This window comes from Podarcis tiliguerta (genome assembly GCF_965153285.1).
Source record: "Podarcis tiliguerta genome assembly, chromosome: 13".
Taxonomy (NCBI): Eukaryota; Metazoa; Chordata; class Lepidosauria; order Squamata; family Lacertidae; genus Podarcis; species Podarcis tiliguerta.
In genome coordinates this window covers 32818667-32826999 of record NC_139546.1, presented here as the reverse complement: position 1 = coordinate 32826999, position 8333 = coordinate 32818667, and positions in this window count along the sequence as shown.

Below are 8333 nucleotides of genomic sequence, written 5' to 3'. Positions count from 1 at the left end.
CACATCATCTCACTCCTCTGTGCATTTTCCAGAGGAGACCATAGTACCACAACTCTATTGTACTTAATGAAGCATTAAAAAAGAAAAACTTTTACAGGATACAAATTAATTAACTATCATTTTTTTAAAAAATCGGTTAAATGATTTGATCTGCTTTTAGGCTGAGCAAATGTGCATAGGATTGCGTGGTGTCAAATACACTGGGAGATACCTCATGCTGTGTACAACATTGAAGTCTCACATTAAATGTAGCTGATCTGTAAAAAGGACTTTATAGTCTGAAAGTGGAGACAATGTATGTACTTCTATAACCCAAGGAAAACTTTAATAAAAACAATAATAAAAAAATACACCGGGAGATCATCCGGTCATGGTGCTTCTACATTGTTGTGTTCCCATCTTCCCTCCACACATTTGTTTCACCTGTCCACAGATACATCCTTAATGCCTCCCTCCCTCTCCCCCTCCCCAAAAAACCTTTTATGTTTTATATTCCACATGCCACAACATGTACATTTAACACTGCTGCCGTTTCTGAATTAAATAGGAAAGGGGGAACTCTGCACCTTTCCTCAGCTGCTTAAGCCGCTCCTTGCTAATCTCAGATATTTGGGAGCAAGCTGTGATCACCTAGTAGAGAAATGCGGCTAGGCACTCTGCATGTTGCTCAGACGGCCTCACAAATATTTTCTAAGGGGCGGGTAATCCTTGGCCAGGAAGACAGGATGAGGCCTAGTGCAAATAACTCACATTTGCACGTACTATACAGTGGTACCTCAGGTTACAAACAGGCTCCGTTACAGACTCTGCTAACGCAGAAATAGTACCTCGGGTTAAGAACTTTACCTCAGGATGAGAACAGAAATCGCGCGGCGGCGGTGCGGTGGCAGCAGGAGGCCCCATTAGCTAAAGTGTTACCTCAGGTTAAGAATGGTTGTAGGTTAAGAATGGACCTCCAGAACGAATTAAGCTCATAACCAGAGGTACCACTGGATAGGCAAAGTACATGTCTCCTTCACATACGGAGAGCAGAGCCCTGGCAGAGACCACCGCTAATGGCAGGGGTGCCAACTATAGGGGGCAGAAGGGGTTTCAGCCCCTTCAATATTTGTGGGTAGGGTGCTAAGCCCCCCCCCCGCTTACTGAGGGGGGGGGCTGCCATTCCCCGCAGCCCACCGCTGGGTGAGCACTCGCACTCTGGACGGGGGCAGGATGCATGGAGGGTGAAGACTGCCCTTCGCATGCCCCATCCACCCGCCGGGCGAGCGTTCGTGTGCCAGGTGGGGGGCGGAATGCACGGAGGGTGAAGATCACCCTTGGCGCACTCCCCCTGCTGCCAGGTGAGTGCTTGCTCATGAGGCGGGGGCGAGACATGCATAGGGGTGCATGATCTCATGTGTGTGATGTCATACGATGCTGGGCCCCCTCAATGGGGAAGGGAAGTCAGCGCCCTTGGCTAATGGCAGCCCTGGGCTCTCTGCGCAGGCTGTTAGATTTGTGAACTGCCTACAATGTCATTTATGTGCAATGCCCCCTCTTGAAATGGCATTGATTGTCCCGTGGCACTGTGGGAAATGAAAGCCATTGAGATTACCCACAATACCTTGGATGTTGCATTGCATTGGCGACATCCTTAAAATGGCAGGAGGCTCACAGCCACTCACCACAGATCGTAGCTAACTCTGCTGGGGAGCAGGAGCAGTCGCTGATGCCCCAAAGTGCCCCCCATCACCCTGATGGCACGTTGTCCAAGACCGCCAAGATCCTGGATTCAAATCTGTCCAGGATCCAAGACATGTTGTGGTCTGACACATGTATAGAATTCTATTTAATGTCCAGTAGGAAGGGATGGGAGAAGGGCCAGGATTCAATTCAGTTTGCCTTTAAAGGTGAACCTACCTAATTTTACTTTCCCAAACAATATGTGAATTTTGAAATTTGCAAAATTGAAATTTGCACTTCTCCCAGTTATGCAAGTCCCCAGCCAATAATGCATATAGCATGCATAAATTGCATAAAGTAGTGAAAATATACAGAAATCCATTATATTTGGGGAAATACATTTCAAAAATGAGCATATTGGGCAAAACTGTTTACTGAAATACATATATTAGGAGAAAATTTGCACTAAAAATGCTAATGAATTTTCATGCAAACTTTTTAAGAAACCAAAACCTATTGCAGAAATGTCAAGAAAAAAAATAAGAGAATGAGAAAAACTGAAATCGACAGATTTAGCAGAAAGTGACCAACCCAGTGTTTAAATATTACTCCAACAATGACCACGTTGAACCAAACCTACGGGTGGCAGGCTAGCTTAGAGGGTGCTGGGCAGGCCACACAACACCCACATCTTTCCCCTTCCTGGAATCTGCCGCCTGAGGCACCCACCTCACTCGACCTAATGGTTGGGTTGGCCTCACCAGGATCCTCCCTTAAAGCTGCCACCTCTTTGTGAAGATTCAATTCCCCTTGCCCCAGTGGACCTCCCTGCTGAGAGAAGCTGCACCTGTTGAATGTCCAGGTTCTTAAAGGCTGCTCATTTAATGATAATAATAATAATAATAATAAATGGGCAGGGGGCAGGAGAGAGAACCCTACCTGCTCTTTCTACTTCAAAGCTGCTCTGTCGAGTCACTTGCAAAATCCGCTCTCCTTCTCCAAGATAAACACTGGGTTGGCTTCCATCCCTGCGCTTGTAACAAACCCGCCTGGATGTTTGATAAACTTCTGCATCCAGCCAGCTGTGTAACGTCCTCCCCCCCCCAGCTCTCGCTCTCTTCCTCCCTCCTCTCTATTTAAACTGTCTGGACGCTGCAATGGCTGTTAATCACGGGGCTTCTTGCCAGCACTTGTTCGCGAAGGTGCCTCAAACTCATGTGCTGAATGAGCAAGGAAATCAGCCTCGGAGGGCTCCTTTGCATGGCTCAAAGCACTTAGTGGCTTCCTGGTTTTTAAGTGGCCAGTCCTCAGCGCCGCTTCTGCTGTTGGGCCGCCGTTAACTCTCTAGTGCCACATCCACAACATATGTTTAGAGCACATGGCTTCCCCCCAAAGAATTCTGGGAACTGTCATTTATTAAGGGTTCTGGGAATTGTAGCTCTGGGACAGGGCCTTTTTTTCCAGCTGGAACTGAGATCTGGCACCTCTCATGTGGGCACCATTGCCATTATAAGAGAACAAAGGAGGCATGCATGATGAGTTTCGGCACCTCTTTTTCTAGAAAAATAGCACTGGGGTTAGCTACAGTTCCCAGAATCCTTTGGGGGAAGTCATATATAGTGGTACCTCGGGTTAAGTACTTAATTCTTTCCAGAGGTCCGTTCTTAACCTGAAACTGTTCTTAACCTGAAGCACCATTTTAGCTAATGGGGCCTCCTGCTGCCGCCGCACCACCAGAGCACGATTTCTGTTCTCATCCTGAAGCAAAGTTCTTAACCTGAAGCACTATTTCTGGATTAGCGGAGTCTGTAACCTGAAGCGTATGTAACCTGAGGTACCACTGTACTTTAAACGTGCACTGTGGATGTGACAGCCTTAGACAAGCCTTGAGCCTCCACCTGTGGCATGGGGATAATAATCTTGGCCTGTCCTACATGGCTGTTATGTGGATTCTTGAGACAGCGTATGTCAACAACTCTAGAATGACTTGAAATAAGCTGCAGAAGTGCTTCTTTATGTTAAGAGGCCAGGCCTCTTGCTTGGTTTTTGTTTCTCCTCCTTTTGGGACTTTTCAGTATTTGCTGAACTCGGGCTGTGACCCGTCAAAGCACCCTGGCACAGTTTGTAACCCCCCCCCCAAATAAGCATGACCTCCCTATTGATTTTGGGGCCAACGCACACATACATACACACAGAGACACTGAGAGCCTTTTCCTGCTTTCGCAGCTTTTGAGAAAGGCACCGGCGTTCTTGGTCCGTGAATTACTGGAACGTCGGGGCAGCCTCGCAGGGACTTGCTCCAAAGGCTCTTGGTGCATTGCAAGTGTGTTGGGAAGGGGAATTGCCATTAGAGTGGGGTGCTGTACAGTAAACACAGATGGCAAGGTGGGGATGGAGGGCAGGTTGGCTGGGTGTATAAACACAACCTCTCTTGTCTCCCCCACCCGCCTGCAAAAAAAATGCTCTGCAATGTTTAAGTGCCAGAGGTCACTGTCTGGGAATGCTCAGTAGACAGAGATGTGGAGGTGGAAGAGAAGAAGTAGGGCAGACAGGGAGAAAGACAGAGGAAATTCTACCCACTCTGCTCCTATATTCAGCAAGGCTGTGCTGTTGTGGGAAAAGGCAAATCAGTATCATCATCATCATCATCATCATCAAGGATGGGCCATTTGGGCAAATCAGGTGGGTAGTTTGTTAAGGTTTCACGGCAATGCAGCATCTAGGTTGTGGAATCCTTCTTGGTGACCACGATTTGTAAGGGTTACCGAATTCAAAGCCAGAGGACAATTTGTGTGGCTAAATCACAGATATGACGTGAAAGACATGACAACCTTATAGGCAGAGCCCTGAAGGCCACACTACACACTGAAAGTACATTCAACGCATCTTGCGGGATTCCCTCAAATAAATCCAGGAACTATAGTTTGTGAAGGGTGCTGAGAATCTCAAGGGAAACGACGTTTTCCAGGATTGCTTGGGGAAAATAATGTGCTCTAAACGCATTCCAAAAGCTCGAAAGCGAAGCATGCGCAAAAAGTCCAAATGTCCTCTGCAATGTTATTTTACTCCATTTCCTACCTCTCATTTGTTCGCTTGCTTGTATTCCCTGGTGAGATCCAGTTCTGATTTTGCACATTTCACTACAGGGCAGCCATCTGCTCAAGTGACCAAAATCCAGCCTGTTGGTCCTTTCTGCTTTATTCCTCCCAGTGGTTCTCTTGTCCCTGTTTTCGTTGCCGCTAATGGGAATTTATCCTGCTTAAAATACCTCTGCTCCCTGACTCAAACCTGGGGTGCCTCCAGGACACGTTTGAAAGGCAGATCATTCTGGAAGGAAACTTTCCATGTTCTCGAGGTGCCAGGAACCGCCAATAAACCTCATTTATAGTTCAGCAGGTTAACCTGAGAAAGAACAGAATGGAAAGATACAGCAAGGCTGGCATATGACCAGAAGGTGACCTGGAGGAGAATAACAGAAGGGGCTTTTCACCCCCTTGAATGGGTGGGCAACTAGGGGGTGGGGTGTAGGTTAGAACTCCAAGCAAAAAGGAGGAAAAACCATACACTGAAAGCACACAGCCTGAGAAACGTACCGTATTTTTTGCTCTATAAGACTCACTTTTTCCCTCCTAAAAAGTAAGGGGAAATGTGTGTGCGTCTTATGGAGTGAATGCAGGCTGCACAGCTATCCCAGAAGCCAGAACAGCAAGAGGGATTGCTGCTTTCGCTGCACAGCGATCCCTCTTGCTGTTCTAGCTTCTGAGATTCAGAATATTTTTTTTCTTGTTTTACTCCTCCAAAAACTAGGTGCGTCTTGTGGTCTGGTGCGTCTTATAGAGCGAAAAATACGGTAGTTCACACCTCACAGAGTTACAGTTCCCAGCACCCTTCAGAAACTAAAGTTCCCAGGATTCTTTGGAGGAAGTCTTGAGTGTTTAAAATGGTATCCTAGCCATTCAAATGTATGGTGCCAATGGCGTGAAGGAAATCCCCTCAGCTCAGTGATGCTGACTCCCAAGTTTTTGCCTCAGCTGCTGGACTGCGCAACGAAACTTTGTGCATTAATTCTTTCTGGAATAAAAGAGAGAGAGATAAACTGGCTCATAAACTCACACTTCAGTGCCTGAAACTTTCCTTTTGTGCAATCTGATGTTCTGTGCAGAGAAAGCCAAGAAAGTCTATGAATGATATAGCGGGGCAGTGGGGAGAGGTCCCCCCCCCCAGTTCACCCCATAAAGGATGAGCATCTTCTTCTAAGCTCCATCAGATACCAGGCATCTCCCAGTGGGAAAGTCAAACAGCAGGTACATTCCTGGGGAGGAATCTAGCAGGTGGGTGCAATGTTTGGGGCCTGGAGTGGGGGGGTGGGGAGGAAGAGCAGGCCAGGACAAGATGGGGTGGTCAGACATGCACACGAGAAGTGGCAGAAGGAAAGAATGTGGCTTGTCTGTTGTGCAGGAAAGCATCAGGGGACTTGCAAGAGGCGGGGAAGGGGTCCTATGAGTAGCAACAGTAGCACAAAGCGAACAACATATCCATTTGAACAGAACACAAGGTAACTGTTATTTTGTTTCCATGGGCTTGTTTCTTATACATTTTAATCAAGGATGCTTTCATGTTTTGATGAAACTGTTTTGCTGTTTCAGAACTGCCTTAGTATTTTTTTCTTGAAACAAAAGGCAGCATGTAGAATAACAACAACATCACCCATAGAAATGAACTCAGGCCCAAATAATTCTACGCACAACATAAAAAAAAACCAAAAAAGCTCTGAATTTTGCTAGTGGGTCACAACATGCTCCTTTGGAAATTTTGCCCTGGTTTTAGCGGATGTTTAAAGCCTGCGAGGCAGACTGTGCTGCAAGATTGTAAGGGGTGAAAGTTCACCCAATGAACTTGATCAGAATCATAGAATTGCAGAGTTGGAAGGGACCTTGAGGATCATCTGGTCCCAGCCTGTACAATGCAGGAATATGCAGCTGACCCATATGGAGACTGAAACTGCAACCTTGGCATTATCAGCACCATGGTCTAACCAGCTGAGCTATCCAATGTGTTAACCAGCATCTCCCTGGGTCCTTGTCCAACACCAAAGAGCCTTTGAGATATTTAAGGATGGAGGAGGAGGAGGAGAGGCTGCACAGGTGATGTTAGGTCAGCGGAATAATCCAGGCCCATTGTCCAAATAAACACGCTTGTGTTTGTGTTGCTAAATGAATCCTAATTTTCCATCCTGTGTGGCAAAGGCATGCGCAGTTGCCGCTCCCCCTTCCTAATGAACACAATCAATTACACCCACACACCCCCTTTATGTACTTTCCTATTTGCCTGCAATTGCAGCCTCAGTGTCAGCCTGGGGTTGCTGAGAAGGGAAAGCAACAGGCTGCAATGAAAGACTGACAGCACTTTTGGTCCTACGAGTGCAGCTGGGCCTTCTGTAGCCAAAAACAGCATTGTTCATGCCCAGGAAAGAGGTACTGTATCAGTAGGCTTAGAGAATCCTAAGGGTTTTCAAAACCCTTTCTAATCAGCCCCAACAGGTCTGAGCGTGCTCAGTGGGCACAGAATGCTGACCGAATGTTTGCAGGTGGGAGTGGAATGGAGTGGCTGAAAACCTGAATGGGAGCATTCCATGCTTGGGCCTTTCGTTGCAGGCCCTGCTTGTCATGTCAGAATGCAGAGAGCCAAGAATCTTCAACCTGTTTTGCAGATTAAAACTGAATCCAAACAAGAGGTGGAAGCGGCTCTGAGATCTAATGGCTCTGGTCTGGAGGGAATTAGCCTGCTTGTTTCATGTGTGGAATTTTGCAACCTTCCCCGATTAAGTGAAGAGCTTGAAGCCAGGGGCAGCCAAAGTGGCACTCTCCAGATTCATTATTTATTTGACTGATTGGTCTCTCACCCTTCCTGCCAATGGTGCCATCAGTGAGCGCTTCTGGGAAGGAGGGCCTCATCTGAATCAGGCTGCAGTGGGTTCTCCCCCCCCCCCAAAGGTTCGACATCCCTCTATCCGCCTGACCAGACTGGGCTCCCCTCCCCACCTGCTCTTGACACAATGGCTAATTGAATGAATGCTGTAATGTCTCGCTTGACCCGCGGTCCCACGGGTCTCAGTTGTTGCTTTCCAGGATTCTGATCTAACTTGTGGCTTTTAGGAATGTTGGAGGGGAGTCCGCTTTGAAAAGGGAAAGGAAAACAAAAATGGAAAAAGTTACAACCCTTTGGCAGGAAAAGCCTGGGTGGAAGTTTTCTTCCCAACGTCCCTCCACAGTCTCTTTCTTCCCCTGCCAAGATGCACACCCTGAATGGTCTCTTCACGCTCCCCCTCAGAGGCCCTTCCTGATCACTGCCTCTGCTGCCTAAACACCTCACCCCAAGAGACACCCCCCCCCCCGCACCATTCGATAAAGGCAATTATTATCAGGCTGTATCCTTATGGGGGATGCATTTTCCCACTGAGTTCCCCAACACACGACACCCCTAGGAGGAAGGCTTGTGGCAAGGAGTCTGTGGGATTATTCAACTCACTAAATACAAGGACCTGTCTCCCCGTGGTAAAGGTAAAGGGACCCCTGACCATTAGGTCCAGTCGTGACCGACTCCGGGGTTGCAGCGCTCATCTCACTTTATTGGCTGAGGGAGCCGGTCTACAACTTCTGGGTCATGTGGCC